The 15,676-nt window shown below is 42.9% G+C and overlaps 2 protein-coding genes across 7 annotated transcripts in view; both read left to right on the forward strand.

Moving 5' to 3' along the window:
• Window positions 1-15,676, forward strand: part of LOC139233189 (volume-regulated anion channel subunit LRRC8A) — a 50,795-nt gene that overhangs the window by 2,678 nt on the left and 32,441 nt on the right. For 2 of the 5 annotated variants that reach the window (XM_070863824.1, XM_070863822.1), the window contains exon 2: window positions 122-163. The exons of 2 other annotated variants lie outside the window; for them this stretch is intronic. The gene's annotated coding sequence lies outside the window, so the exon portion shown is untranslated. Of the gene's footprint in view, window positions 1-121; window positions 164-13,875; window positions 13,961-15,676 lie in introns of those variants that run through there. One more of the 5 variants, XM_070863821.1, reaches the window with a different exon arrangement.
• The window catches only part of LOC139233187 (volume-regulated anion channel subunit LRRC8D-like), a 69,769-nt gene that overhangs the window by 2,309 nt on the left and 51,784 nt on the right, over window positions 1-15,676 (forward strand). Inside the window, exon 2 of one of the 2 annotated variants that reach the window (XM_070863819.1) lies at window positions 122-163. The gene's annotated coding sequence lies outside the window, so the exon portion shown is untranslated. Of the gene's footprint in view, window positions 1-121; window positions 164-13,879; window positions 13,961-15,676 lie in introns of those variants that run through there. The other variant, XM_070863818.1, reaches the window with a different exon arrangement.

Below are 15,676 nucleotides of genomic sequence, written 5' to 3' on the forward strand. Positions count from 1 at the left end.
CCTCATGTTGTAACTTGAATTACGAGGTCATTTTTGAAGGTTTCTTATTTTTTGTCAAAATGTCAACATAATATCAAAAATTAAGTGGTAATTTTTCACACTTTTGTATTTTTATTTAAAGGAATTAAAAGTCCTTTGCAACTAAATACAGAAACTGAAATGGGTAAGTTTGTTTTCATGCTCTTGTACCCTTGCACCCTAATCTTGCAGTAGTAATAATAACCTTGCTGTGTCTCCCACCTGCCATTAGTCCGTGTGGCCACTGAAACCACTCGGCTTACCGTGTTCTGCTTCGAAACGCTGATGAGTTTTTCTTGCTCTGGTGGACTCTTGTATAATTTTTGCTGCATATTTAAATTATAATGTGCTCTTTATTGGCGAAAAAGATCTACAAATGGAGGTGGGGGCAAAGGTGTCGTGTAATGTTGCAAATTTAGTAAAATAAAATGGTGATGTGAAATTTTCCTGCTACAGTGGAGCCCAACAGGAAGAGCAGTGCAAGAAAGATAGTGCAGGAGTCCCCTGTGGTCATCCCCCTGCAAAACAGATACACTGCTTTGAGTACTGTTGGGGAGGATGACTCATCAGGGGAGGGCAGCAGCAGCCAAGTTCATGGCACCGTAGGTGGCTCTGCTGCAAAGGAGGGCAGGAAAAAGAGTGGGAGCGCGATAGTGATAGGGGATTCGATGGTGAGGGGAATAGATAGGCGTTTCTGCGGACGCAACCGAGACTCCAGGATGGTATGTTGCCTCCCTGGTGCAAGGGTCAAGGATGTCTCGGAGCGGGTGCAGGACATTCTGAAATGGGAGGGAGAACAGCCAGTTGTCGTGGTGCACATTGGTACCAACGACATAGGTAAAAAAAGGGATGAGGTCCTACGAAAAGAATTTAAGGAGCTAGGAGCTAAATTAAAAAGTAGGACCTCAAAAGTAGTAATCTCGGGATTGCTACCAGTGCCACGTGCTAGTCAGAGTAGGAATCGCAGGATAGCGCAGATGAATACATGGCTTGAGCAGTGGTGCAGCAGGGAGGGATTCAAATTCTTGGGGCATTGGAACCGGTTCTGGGGGAGGTGGGACCAGTACAAACCGGACGGTCTGCACCTGGGCAGGTCCGGAACCAATGTCCTAGGGGGAGTGTTTGCTAGTGCTGTTGGGGAGGAGTTAAACTAATATTGCAGGGGGATGGGAACCTATACAGGGAGACAGAGGGAGACAAAAAGGAGGCAAAAGCAAAAGACAGAAAGGAGATGAGGAAAAGTGGAGGGCAGAGAAACCCAAGGCAAAGAACAAAAAGGGCCACTGTACAGCAAAATTCTAAAAGGACAAAGGGTGTTAAAAAAGCAAGCCTGAAGGCTTTGTGTCTTAATGCAAGGAGTATCCGCAATAAGGTGGATGAATTAATTGTGCAAATAGATGTTAACAAATATGTTGTGATTGGGATTACGGAGACGTGGCTCCAGGATGATCAGGGCTGGGAACACAACATCCAGGGGTATTCAACATTCAGGAAGGATAGAATAAAAGGAAAAGGAGGTGGGGTAGCATTGCTGGTTAAAGAGGAGATTAATGCAATAGTTAGGAAAGACATTAGCTTGGATGATGTGGAATCTATATGGGTAGAGCTGCAGAACACTAAAGGGCAAAAATCGTTAGTGGGAGTTGTGTACAGACCTCCAAACAGTAGTAGTGATGTTGGGGAGGGCATCAAACAGGAAATTAGGAGTGCATGCAATAAAGGTACAGCAGTTATAATGGGTGACTTTAATATGCACATAGATTGGGCTAGCCAAACTGGAAGCAATACGGTGGAGGAAGATTTCCTGGAATGCATAAGGGATGGTTTTCTAGACCAATATGTCGAGGAACCAACTAGGGGGGAGGCCATCTTAGACTGGGTGTTGTGTAATGAGAGAGGATTAATTAGCAATCTCATTGTGCGAGGCCCCTTGGGGAAGAGTGACCATAATATGGTGGAATTCTGCATTAGGATGGAGAATGAAACAGTTAATTCAGAGACCATGGTCCAGAACTTAAAGAAGGGTAACTTTGAAGGTATGAGGCATGAATTGGCTAAGATAGATTGGCTAATGATACTTAAGGGGTTGACTGTGGATGGGCAATGGCAGACATTTAGAGAACGCATGGATGAATTACAACAATTGTACATTCCTGTCTGGCGTAAAAATAAAAAAGGGAAGGTGGCTCAACCGTGGCTATCTAGGGAAATCAGGGATAGTATTAAAGCCAAGGAGGTGGCATACAAATTGGCCAGAAATAGCAGCGAACCTGGGGACTGGGAGAAATTTAGAACTCAGCAGAGGAGGACAAAGGGTTTGATTAGGGTAGGGAAAATGGAGTACGAGAAGAAGCTTGCAGGGAACATTAAGGCGGATTGCAAAAGTTTCTATAGGTATGTAAAGAGAAAGAGGTTAGTAAAGACAAACGTAGGTCCCCTGCAGTCAGAATCAGGGGAAGTCATAACGGGGAACAAAGAAATGGCAGACCAATTGAACAAGTACTTTGGTTCAGTATTCACTAAGGAGGACACAAACAACCTTCCGGATATAAAAGTGGTCAGAGGGTCTATTAAGGAGGAGGAACTGAGGGAAATCTTTATTAGTCGGGAAATTGTGTTGGGGAAATTGATGGGATTGAAGGCCGATAAATCCCCAGGGCCTGATGGACTGCATCCCAGAGTACTTAAGGAGGTGGCCTTGGAAATAGCGGATGCATTGACAGTTATTTTCCAACATTCCATTGACTCTGGATCAGTTCCTATCGAGTGGAGGGTAGCCAATGTAACCCCACTTTTTAAAAAAGGAGGGAGAGAGAAAGCAGGGAATTATAGACCGGTCAGCCTGACCTCAGTAGTGGGTAAAATGATGGAATCAATTATTAAGGATGTCATAGCAGCGCATTTGGAAAATGGTGACATGATAGGTCCAAGTCAGCATGGATTTGTAAAAGGGAGATCATGCTTGACAAATCTTCTGGAATTTTTTGAGGATGTTTCCAATAAAGTGGACAAAGGAGTACCAGTTGATGTGGTATATTTGGACTTTCAGAAGGCTTTCGACAAGGTCCCACACAGGAGATTAATGTGCAAAGTTAAAGCACATGGGATTGGGGGTAGTGTGCTGACGTGGATTGAGAACTGGTTGTCAGACAGGAAGCAAAGAGTAGGAGTAAATGGGTACTTTTCGGAATGGCAGGCAGTGACTAGTGGGGTACCGCAGGGTTCTGTGCTGGGGCCCCAGCTGTTTACATTGTACATTAATGATTTAGACGAGGGGATTAAATGTAGTATCTCCAAATTTGCGGATGACACTAAGTTGGGTGGCAGTGTGAGCTGCGAGGAGGATGCTATGAGGCTACAGAGTGACTTGGATAGGTTAGGTGAGTGGGCAAATGCGTGGCAGATGAAGTATAATGTGGATAAATGTGAGGTTATCCACTTTGGTGGTAAAAACAGAGAGACAGACTATTATCTGAATGGTGACAGATTAGGAAAAGGGAAGGTGCAACGAGACCTGGGTGTCATGGTACATCAGTCATTGAAGGTTGGCATGCAGGTACAGCAGGCGGTTAAGAAAGCAAATGGCATGTTGGCCCTCATAGCGAGGGGATTTGAGTACAGGGGCAGGGAGGTGTTGCTACAGTTGTACAGGGCTTTGGTGAGGCCACACCTGGAGTATTGTGTACAGTTTTGGTCTCCTAACTTGAGGAAGGACATACTTGCTGTTGAGGGAGTGCAGCGAAGATTCACCAGACTGATTCCCGGGATGGTGGGACTGACCTATCAAGAAAGACTGAATCAACTGGGCTTGTATTCACTGGAGTTCAGAAGAGTGAGAGGGGACCTCATAGAAACGTTTAAGATTCTGACGGGTTTGGACAGGTTGGATGCAGGAAGAATGTTCCCAATGTTGGGGAAGTCCAGAACCAGGGGTCACAGTCTAAGGATAAGGGGTAAGCCATTTAGGACCGAGATAAGGAGAAACTTCTTCACCCAGAGAGTGGTGAACCTGTGGAATTCTCTACCACAGGAAGTAGTTGAGGCCAATTCACTAAATATATTCAAAAGGGAGTTAGATGAAGTCCTTACTACTCGGGGATCAAGGGGTATGGCGTGAAAGCAGGAAGTGGGTACTGAAGTTTCATGTTCAGCCATGAACTCGTTGAATGGCGGTGCAGGCTAGAAGGGCTGAATGGCCTGCTCCTGCACCTATTTTCTATGTTTCTATGTTTCTATATTATCTGCCATGTTTGGTGGGTAATTGAAATTGGCAGGTAATTTGAATTCTTCACATACAGCAATACCCTCGGAACAAGCAACGAAAGAAGCACTCTGCATTTTTATGCGCCAAAAAAGATGAAATACAAACGACAAAAGGAAGTTGTGCAGTTATTCAATACCTCTGGCATTTCTTTTTCCTGCGAAAATGACTGAACAATGGTGGTTCCACAGTATGTCCACTTAAATTAAGGCAAGCACAAAGCTGTACACTTGGGTTATAGACTTGTGACCTTCGGAGCTTGCATTGTGTCAAAGCAGTGTATTTTGAGGTAGGGTGAAGTACTATTGGCTACAAGTCTGTTAGTAGTTGTAGCAATTTGAGGTGACGATTGAGGAGCTTTTGCTTAAATTATATTTTTTGGCTTTCGTGTATTCGAACCAATTTGCTAAATAAGCCGAATGAAGGCTCTGGCATATCAGTATTGTATTTTCATGACCATAGATACGATCAACACATCATTTTTATAAAAGCAAAGTATTTTTAAACTTTCCATTTGGATGTGGCAGCAGACTTCATGGAGGCTGCAGTGCCTGTATTGTGCAAGAGATCAGAGAACAATAAGTTCAAGGCAAAGTTCACAGACAAACTTTAAAAATGTCCTTGCTCTAAATTGAAAGGCAAAATCTTGCTGTGTATTGGGATTAAGACACTGACAAAATTGTAGCGATTGGAGCCGACAGGCAGTCACACTGTCTGATATGAAAGGAAGTTTCATTGAGAATTTATCATCAGCTTGCTGGACTCTTCCTATTGTATCGCAGTCCACTGCCAAGATTTGTGCATGCAATTGTTCTAAGATGATGTGTGTTGTAAATCTGACGACAAACCCGGGAGCCAAGGTCTAACGGCATTTGAGGCGTAGCAACTACCCATCCTGTTCTTTTTTTCTTTGTTTTCAGTTTTAAAATATATTAAATTCATCAGTAAAATTTTTTAAAAGATTTTAACTTGCCAGAAAGCTTTTCTGGATTGCTCAAAAACAATTTTGATTTTAGTCTTGCGCAATATTATTTTTCTCCCGGTGTATTTGAGGCCCTTTCAGTCTACGCCATTGTCACAGTAGAAGGCAGGCGGGTAATCTGTTTTTGGTACTCTGCAGTGGTTGCTACTCCATAACCGGAGTGTCCTCTGGTAAAACATGCCCTTTGGTTTTTAACAAGGGCTTAGCACAAGTGTAGAGTTCACCATGTGATGAGCGGTGGGGGTGACTCCTGTTCCGTGGAACAATCAGCTAATAAAAAAAAACAGACTTACGTTTATATAGTGCCTTTCATGACGACTGGATGTCCCAAAGCGCTTTACAGCCAATTAAATACTTTTTGAAGTGTCATTGTTGTAATGTAAGAAACGTGGTGCCCAATTTGTGCACAGCAAGCTCCCACAAATAGCTATGTGATAATGGGCAGATCAGCTGTTTTAGTGATGGGGATAAATCAGGACACTGGGGATAACTCCCCTGCTCCTCTTCGAAATAGTGGCTATCGGATCTTTAACACCCACCTGAGAGCACAGACGAGCCTTGGTTTCACGTCTCATCCGCAAGACGGCACCTCTGACAGTGCAGCATTCCCTCTGCACTGGAGTGTCGGCCTAGTTTTTTTTGTGCTCCAGTCTCTGAAGTGAGACTTGAACTCGCAACCTTCAGATTCCTGAGGCGAGGGTGCTACCACCCACTGAGCTACAGCTGACACTTGACCAATAGACCAAAGAAGTGCACCACTGAGCCAAAAGTAGCAGTTTTCTTTGCAATAATATAATTTACGACGAAGTGTATCCGGAAGTGACACGATGCTGGTTCATGGCTGCAGTTCCCTACCTGATGAGTTCCCAGTTTCAGTTATATCCTTATGGTGGAGCACTTCTCTCCATGAAGAAGGAGCAAATCTCTGAGAGTCAGCCCGGAAGGCTACTTAAAAGTAGCAGGGGCTTGGGAGCAGCTGATGGGCTTGGTTGAGCATGGTGTAGCCGTACCGATGGAGGGAGAAGAGGGGCAAGGGAATATAGCTGAAAATGGGGATGTGGGAATCGAGAGCGAGTTAAAAAGAACTTGGTTAAACCCGTGAAAGCAGTTTCAAAGATAATAAGATGGATTGAAAAGCTGAAAAATTGTAGAGCAAAGTTTAAATTGGACCCTGTTTAATGGCTTTTTTAAGAAAATCAAGGACTGCTTAGTTAGAACTGTAATACTTTCTCTTTCGACCCCCCCCCGACTTGTTTCAGTTTTTATTTTGAGTTTTCTATATCCATTTTTCCAGGAGCTCCGGAGTGCTGTATGGCCATGCAGCTTAAAGGGAACAGTACAACTGAAGGTCAATGTTTCCATGATTGAGCCTAGTCCTGATTTTATAAAGCATCTCTGACACACTGCACAGAGTGTGTAAACAGATGATGTTGATTATAAACCTTACTGACATTAATGTACCAGCCTAATAACGGTGCAGCTCCAGTGTTTATTGAAATCCCTATCACTGTCGGCTATCCTTTCACACAATATAGATTATTTAATATTATTTTGGTCAGCCAGATATCTGACACATGCAGAAACACAGTATATGAAGAGTTTTCAAACCAAGCTACTGAGAAATCCAGTCTTGTTTTCTGATATCAATTACCCAATTCTGGAAAATTTAGGGAGAGGTTGGCTGGTAACAACTGAGTCATGGGGATCCCTTGTGTATGCGCATGGATGCTGTCGGGAGATTAATCAGCTAAAGACATGCAGCTTACCTGCGCAGAGACGTGCAAGTTTGCTACTGCTTATTGGGCCAGAACTACTGGGGCATTAGCTTGCAAGATATCTTGGAGTCGAGTGGGATGAAGCCAAGCCTCAATAACAGGTGCACCCTTCCAGGTTCCATTAATGAGCCAGGCTGGCTGTTCAATCAGCGGTACACTCGAGTACTGCCTAGCTCTCAAGAAATTGCCAAGTATGATTGCTTCACTCCCATTCCAGCGTTTCATTGCCAGGAGTGTCATACTAGATAGAGCCATCTCAACCCCAAGTGGTGCACATTGGTACCAACGATACAGGTAAAAAAAAAAGGGATGAGGTCCTACGAGACGAATTTAAGGAGCTGGGATCTAAATTAAAACGTAGGACCTCAAAAGTAGTGATCTCGGGATTGCTACCAGTGCCACAAGCTAGTCAGAGTAGGAATCGCAGGCTAGCTCAGATGAATACGTGGCTTGAGCAGTGGTGCAGCAGGGAGGGATTCAAATTCCTGGGGCATTGGAACAGGTTCTGGGGGAGGTGGGACCAGTACAAACCGGACAGTCTGCACCTGGGCAGGACCGGAACCAATATCCTAGGGGGAGTGTTTGCTAGTGCTGTTGGGGAGGAGTTAAACTAATATGGCAGGGGGATGGGAACCAATGCAGGGAGACAGAGGGAAACAAAATGGAGACAAAAGCAAAAGACAGAAAGGAGATGAGTAAAAGTGGAGGGCAGAGAAACCCAAGGCAAAAAACAAAAAGGGCCACTTTACAGCAAAATTCTAAAGGGTCAAAGTGTAATAAAAAGGCAAGCATGAAAGCTCGGTGCCTCAATGCAAGGAGTATTCGGAACCCAGGAGAAGGCTCTGAGCTAGTTAGAGTGGGTGAGAGCTCAGATGAACAGGGCCCCAAGAAAGAATGCAAAAGGCAGGAGGCAACAGAGCAGAGTAGCACTGGGGTAAGTGTAAACCACAAGGTGATAGGAAGGGACAATATGTATGAATATAAAGGGGCTGCTGGAGGGGTCAAAACTAAAAATCATGGTTTAAAAACTAGTATTAAAACACTCTACCTAAACGCACGCAGCATTCGAAATAAAGTAAATGAGTTGACGGCACAAATCATTACAAATGGGTATGATTTGATGGCCATTACAGAAACGTGGTTGCAGAGTGGCCAAGACTGGGAATTAAACATACAGGGGTATCTGACAATTCGGAAAGATAGACAAGAAGGGAAAGGAGGTGGGGTAGCTCTGTTAATAAAGGATGATATCAGGGCAGTTGTGAGAGACGATATTGGCTCTAATGAACAAAATGTTGAATCATTGTGGGTGGAGATTAGAGATAGTAAGGGGAAAAAGTCACTGGTGGGCATAATTTATAGGCCCCCAAATAATAACTTCACGGTGGGGCGGGCAATAATCAAGGGAATAATGGAGGCATGTGAAAAAGGAATGGCAGTAATCATGGGGGATTTTAACCTACATATCGATTGGTCAAATCAAATCGCACGGGGTAGCCTTGAGGAGGAATTCATAGAATGCATACGGGATTGTTTCTTAGAACAGTATGTTACAGAACCTACAAGGGAGCAAGCTATCTTAGATCTGGTCCTGTGTCATGAGACAGGAATAATAAACTATCTCCTAGTAAAAGATCCTCTCGGAATGAGTGATCACAGTATGGTTGAATTTGTAATACAGATTGAGGGTGAGGAAGTAGTGTCTCAAATGAGCGTACTATGCTTAAACAAAGGGGACTAAAGTGGGATGAGGGCAGAGTTGGCTAAAGTAGACTGGGAACACAGACTAAACGGTGGCACAATTGAGGAACAGTGGAGGACTTTTAAGTGGCTCTTTCATATTGCTCAACAAAAATATATTCCAGTGAAAAAGGGCGGTAAGAGAAGGGATAACCAGCATAACCGTGCATAACCAAGGAAATAAAGGAGAGTATCAGATTAAAAACCAATGTGTATAAGGTGGCCAAGGTTAGTGGGAAACTAGAAGACTGGAAAATTTTAAACGACAGCAAAGAATGACTAAGAAAGCAATAAAGAAAGGAAAGATAGATTACAAAAGTAAACTTGCGCAAAATATAAAAACAGATAGTAAAAGCTTTTACCGATATATAAAACGGAAAAGAGTGACTAAAGTAAATGTTGGTCCCTTAGAAGATGAGAAGGGGATTTAATAATGGGAAATGTGGAAATGGCTGAGACCTTAAACAATTATTTTGCTTCGGTCTTCACAGTGGAAAACACAAAAACCATGCCAAAAATTGCTGGTCACGGGAATGTGGGAAGGGAGGACCTTGAGATAATTACTATCACTAGGGGGGTAGTGCTGAATAGTCTAATGGGACTCAAGGTAGACAAGTCCCCTGGTCCGGATGAAATGCATCCCAGGGTATTAAAAGAGATGGCGGAAGTTATAGCAGATGCATTCGTTATAATCTACCAAAATTCTCTGGACTCTGGGGAGGTACTAGCGGATTGGAAAGCAGCTAATGTAACGCCTCTGTTTAAAAAAAAAAGCGGGGCAGACAAAAGGCAGGGAACTATAGGCCGGTTAATTTAACATCTGTAGTGGGGAAAATGCTTGAAGCTATCATTAAGGAAGAAATAGCGGGACATCTAGATAGGAATAGTGCAATCAAGCAGACGCAATGTGGATTCATGAAGGGGAAATCATGTTTAACTAATTTACTGGAATTCTTTGAGGATATAACGAGCATGGTGGATAGAGGTGTACCGATGGATGTGATGTATTTAGATTTCCAAAAGGCATTCGGTTACTGCAGAAGATAAAGATACGCGGAGTCAGAGGAAATGTATTAGCATGGATCGAGAATTGGCTGGCTAACAGAAAGCAGAGAGTCAGGATAAATGGGTCCTTTTCGGGTTGGAAATCGGTGGTTAGTGGTGTGCCACAGGGATCGGTGCTGGGACCACAACTGTTTACAATATACATAGATGACCTGGAAGAGGGGACAGAGTGTAGTGTAACAAAATTTGCAGATGACACAAAGATTAGTGGGAAAGCGGGTTGTGTAGAGGACACAGAGAGGCTGCAAAGAGATTTAGATAGGTTAAGCGAATGGGCTAAGGTTTGGCAGATGGAATACAATGTCGGAAAATGTGAGGTCATCCACCTTGGGGGGGGAAAAAAAACAGTAAAAGGGAATATTATTTGAATGGGGAGAAATTACAACATGCTGCGGTGCAGAGGGACCTGGGGGTCCTTGTGCATGAATCCCAAAAAGTTAGTTTGCAGGTGCAGCAGGTAATCAGGAAGGCGAATGGAATGTTGGTCAACTTACTTAAGGAAGGATATACTAGCTTTGGAGGGGGTACAGAGACGATTCACTAGGCTGATTCCGGAGATGAGGGGGTTACCTTATAATGATAGATTGAGTAGACTGGGTCTTTACTCGTTGGAGTTCAGAAGGATTGAGGGGTGATCTTATAGAAACATTTAAAATAATGAAAGGGATAGACAAGATAGAGGTGGAGAGGTTGTTTCCACTGGTCGGAGAGACTAGAACTAGGGGGCAGAGCCTCAAAATACGGGGGAGCCAATTTAAAACCGAGTTGAGAAGGAATTTCTTCTCCCAGAGGGTTGTGAATCTGTGGAATTCTCTGCCCAAGGAAGCAGTTGAGGCTAGCTCATTGAATGTATTCAAATCACAGATAGATAGATTTTTAACCAATAAGGGAATTAAGAGTTACGGGGAGCGGGCGGGTAAGTGGAGCTGAGTCCTCGGCCAGATCAGCCATGATCTTTTTGAATGGTGGAGGAGGCTCGAGGGGCTAGATGGCCTACTCCTGTTCCTAATTCTTATGTTCTTATGTTCCGCCTGCCTCTAATGTACCCCCTGCTCCCCGCCCCGCTCCTTCAGCGGATAGTGACTAGGTGATTGTAGTGTCGGTTTTCCCATTGGTAGTATTTTAATGCCGGCTACCCCTTTCATTTTAAGTGGGCTACCACTAGCATTAAAATAATGTTGAATGAAACATCTAGGCTCATGTTTTGCTGCTAGTAGCAAAACGTCAGGCAGCAGAGAGAATCTGGCGAATGAGTGGCTGGAGGTGAGCTGAACTGTCTTGAGGATCATAACTCCTGCCAGAGAGGAGTAATCCTCCCTCTTAATTGTATTATGCTGGAAACTGCTAATTAAATTAAATTTCTGCTCATCCAGTACTGGATGTCGGACAAGCGGTCTTGACAATTTAGAGACCGTGGAGATGTCGACAGAAGTGGTAGTGAGGTAGAGCTGGGTGTCATCAACGTATATATGGAAACTGACACCGTGTTTTCGGTTGATGTCGCCAAGGGGCAGTACATAGAAGATATATAGGAGGGGGCTAAGGATAGCTCCAACAGGTGAATGTTGAACTATGTAACTCAAACGGTGAATATGGTCAGGTGAAGTACTGGTGATGCTGTACAGTGCTCTGGGCAGACCGCACCTCGAGTAATGTGTCCCGTTCTGGTCATTGAGACACAAGGAAGACATTCTAGCACTGGAGGGAGTGCAGAGAGGAGCCATGAGGCTGAGCCCTAGTGTCAGCAGTCTGAGTTTTAAGGAAAGACTGGGCGAACTTAGTCTTTTCATCCTGGAAAGGAAGCGTTTGATACAGAATATTATAGAAGAGCATAATATAGTTCTGGGAATGGAAAAAGTACATTTGGAAAATTGTTGGAACTTTAGATCTTGGATGGATGGGTTAAGATGGACCAAATGATCTTCCTCATGTGTGACTATCTTGTACAATGCTTTGCAGTGTTGCAGAACTATTCAAGGGTGTACTGTGGCTTTATGGTAATTAAATAGTTACTTTCATAAATTGCTATTTACTTTTTCATTTTCTCCACATCCCTCTCCTGAAAGTGTTGGTTTGTATAACTGAGGTACAACTCTGCAGGCAGGAATTGTGTTCTGGTATCGTGCCCATGAAGCTGCTGTTTGTGTGTGAATCTCGATAGTGATTGTTCAAGGTCGTTGCAACCAAGCCAGCTCCTGTCCTCACCTGTTGCACTTCCAGTAAGCGTCGGTGTACAGTAATAACAATTGGATTTTCCCTTCCCGATCCCTGGGCTGCCGTGGCCAATTTCAGTGGCCCTAAATGCTACTCCAGCTGAGAGCTGACTTGGCACAGACTAGGCTGAACCTGGAACCTCTCTGGTCTTTTAGCTCAGAGACCGAGGCTAACTCTGAGCCATTGGAACAGCTTTGGAAGAGCAAAACTAGAGACCATCAATATAAGATAGTCACCAAGAAATCCAATAGGGAACTCAGAAGAAACATCTTTACCCAGAGAGTGGTGAGATTGTGGAACTCGCTACCACAGGGAGTGGTTGAAGCAAATAGTATCGATGATTTAAGGGGAGGCTAGCTAAGCACATGAGGGAATAGAGGGTTATGCTGATTGAGTTAGATGAGGAAAGACGGGAGGAGGCTCGAGTGCAGGATAAATGGCGGCATGGACTGGTTGTGCCGTATGGCCTGTTTCTATGCCGTATATCCTATGTAAGCACTAAACCGTGAGTTTCCATGAGATTTTTGTCCTTCCATTTTCTGTGCGGGCAAGCAGTAAAATAATGTCTGAGTCAGGGTTTGGAGCTTGACTTTCGAGTTGAGTTCTGTTGATTTTTCTATAGCATAATCAAAAGTTTATTGGCAGAATGCATGTAGTCAGTTATTTCATGCATTAATTCATTTTATTTTGGATGGGGTGGTTTGTCGGGTTTTGCAGATTTAAGTTGAAAATCGGGAACCCTGTATAAAATGTGATTTTTTTTTTTGTTTGTTTTTGTTTTATACCCCCACCCTCCCAACCATCTTATTTTCATAATCTGTTGATATCCCATCTCATGGCTGACTTTCAATGAACTCGATTAATACCTGTAAACTGTAACAACATTGGTGAACCGAATGGCCCATTTTTCATTCTTATATGTTTTCTGTTGTCTTAAACTGTCACTAAATATCCAGGACAAAAGTTCATATAAGCCAGCAGTTTATGGAAATAACGCTTTCACTTTCCAGTGAATCCAGGGGGTAAAGTGCACTGTCACACTTTGACCTACGAATTGGAGGATGAGAAGTTTGTACTATTATGAGCAATAGTTTGCTGTACAGCTTAAAAATTGCAGGATATTAGTAGAACAGTGTGACTTCTACATTAGTATTTCTAATAAGCTAGTCAAATTTTATAAATAAGGTAATGAGAGACCAAAGTGTCAGGTTGACATGTGCAGTAAAACATCTTTGTGCATTTTGAATGGAAGATGGTAAGAAATTGGTGTGGAAACTATGTCAGTCTGTATTTCAAGTGTAAGCTGTTGAGCAGAATGATCCTGACATTGTCTTCTACGGGTTCGCTTTTCCCAAGTAGAAATTATTTTGCTGACGTAAATTCTGAGGTGGCCAGGAGACAGGAGATACCTTACTGTGAAGTACAGTATAGGAGCTGCTCTCGGTGTTGCTGCTGTGTTCTGTTTGTATGGTATCACACCAGCTCTGTTGTGTACATGGGGATGAATTTCAGTAGTAACAAAACTATTTTAGAATGGTTTGCATTGTTCTAAGATTGTATTTTAAAAAAAAATCTGTTGAAGGACTTGCTTTCAATCATTAATGAACATGGATAAAGAATAAAATATTGGAGTGGGGAGAGTTGCTGATGGCTAGTGTTAGGATAGAGTACAGGCGACAATGGAGTCCCACTAATAATCAGATAAACTTTTACCAAGTACTTTACTATCTTCACCATTAAGTCACTTAGCTTTCTGATTCATTATGTCTCTAAAATTTCAGTGCCAGCAACTGCTCCTATGGCGCTGAGAGAGTACAAAGTGCCCAGAGTTGGTGGGGATCGAGCACAGAAGGCTGTCTGCCTGACACACAGAGCATCTGAGTACAGATAACAACCAGCAACACGGTGAGTGAGGCAAAATTGGAAATACTACACTGGACAGAATATGACAAAAGGTTAAAACTGGTGAAAAACATTTAAGCAGCCTTGTGTACAGGATATAACTAAAGCATAACTGACTATAAGAAGCAAAGTTGGAAATAATTTACATCTACAATAAAATTCTCCTATGAGAACTTCACTGTTTTCCTCCATGAAGCAGGATGTTCTTATAACATAGCTTTGCTTGCTTAACATGCAGGTTAATGGGAAACAAGTGGGACTTTAATAAAAAATTTCTGCTGAACAAGATGAGAACAATGACGACTTATGGTGAAGATACAAGGCAGTCAAGCAGTTTAGAGGAAATTCGAAACCAAAAGACCACAATGGTTTCTGAAGTCAGCTGAGTTCTGTTCCCCATCCCTGTCTTTTGTGTGCTGCTTTGTGTAGATGTCTCATAGAACACTGAAGCTGCAGACACCAGTAATCGGACTTGACTCAGTACACATGGTATAGGCTGAGGGAGTGTGGAAAAAAGATATTAAGTTGTGGAGCAAAAAGTACAGGCGCAATTGACTGAAGTTGCAGCATTAGTCAGTATCCAACAAAGAAGTGATCACTGTCTTAAGCTGTGTTAATGAATCAAACTTCATATCAGATCTTCATTTTCAAGGCACAGTGTCTGCTTACCAGAACATTTGTCGGGCTGTTTTTGCTTAATAAGGTAAATTAGCCATATTTAGATGCAAATTGCAAATGACTACATTCAGTGTAAGCATTGCAAGTAATATCTGGAAAAGCCATAGTGAGTGTATTCTGTAGTTTGTATATGTGTACCTGCAACCTTAAACTTGAAGTGAGATAATGTCCCCAAGTGGTTTGGATTTACATTGCTCGCTCTACTATTCATGAAAGATGTCATGGATAAGCAGTACCGTTAGACTTGGACGGCCCAGTAATGTAGCAGCACAGTAAGCCATGGACTAGTAAGTAGCATGTTAGTTTTCCAGATACTGTAGTTTTATCTTGCCAACTCGAGTAATAAACTTTCCTGCGGTGGATGGAAGAAAAATTATACGGCTAGTCTTTTGGTGTAGTTCTTAAAAGGCTGGAAATCAGAACTGGCGAAAGATCATCGAACTGAAAAGTTAACTCTGTTTCTCTCTCTACGGATGCTGCCTGACCTGCTGAGTATTTCCAGCATTTTCTATTTCAGATTTCCAGCATCCGCAGTATTTTGCTTTTGTAACAGATTACTTCTCTATCTTCAGTTGGGCAAGTAGCACAGTTATGCTGAACAAGATTGAAAGTGGTGTGGGGGAGCAGAATGTTGAACGACTTCAACAGAAGGATGTGTTGTGATTTGTATTGAGCTCCTTTAGCCATGTGCATTGAATCAAATTCCATTCAGGACTTTCAGAATTCAAGGCGCAGTTTCTACCCAGCAGATTATTTGTATGGTTGTCTTTTCTTAATGAGGTCAATTAACTATGTAAACATTTTCATTAACAATTGTTGTTTTAAGGCTCATAACTCCAGCTACATGCTATATAGTACCAGCCTCAGAACAATAAATTTCTAATTTAAATACAATTCTATCTTGCCATATTTGGGTCAGGACCAGCAGGGGATCGAACTGAGGACAGAGCGAGTGTGGCTTGGCTGTTGTGTTATTATATACTTGGACTGGCCAGATGGACCGCAGTGGTCTTTTGCAGTTCTATGCATTCCTGTTATGGT

The sequence above is a fragment of the Pristiophorus japonicus genome, chromosome 20, assembly GCF_044704955.1.
Source record: "Pristiophorus japonicus isolate sPriJap1 chromosome 20, sPriJap1.hap1, whole genome shotgun sequence".
Taxonomy (NCBI): domain Eukaryota; kingdom Metazoa; phylum Chordata; class Chondrichthyes; family Pristiophoridae; genus Pristiophorus; species Pristiophorus japonicus.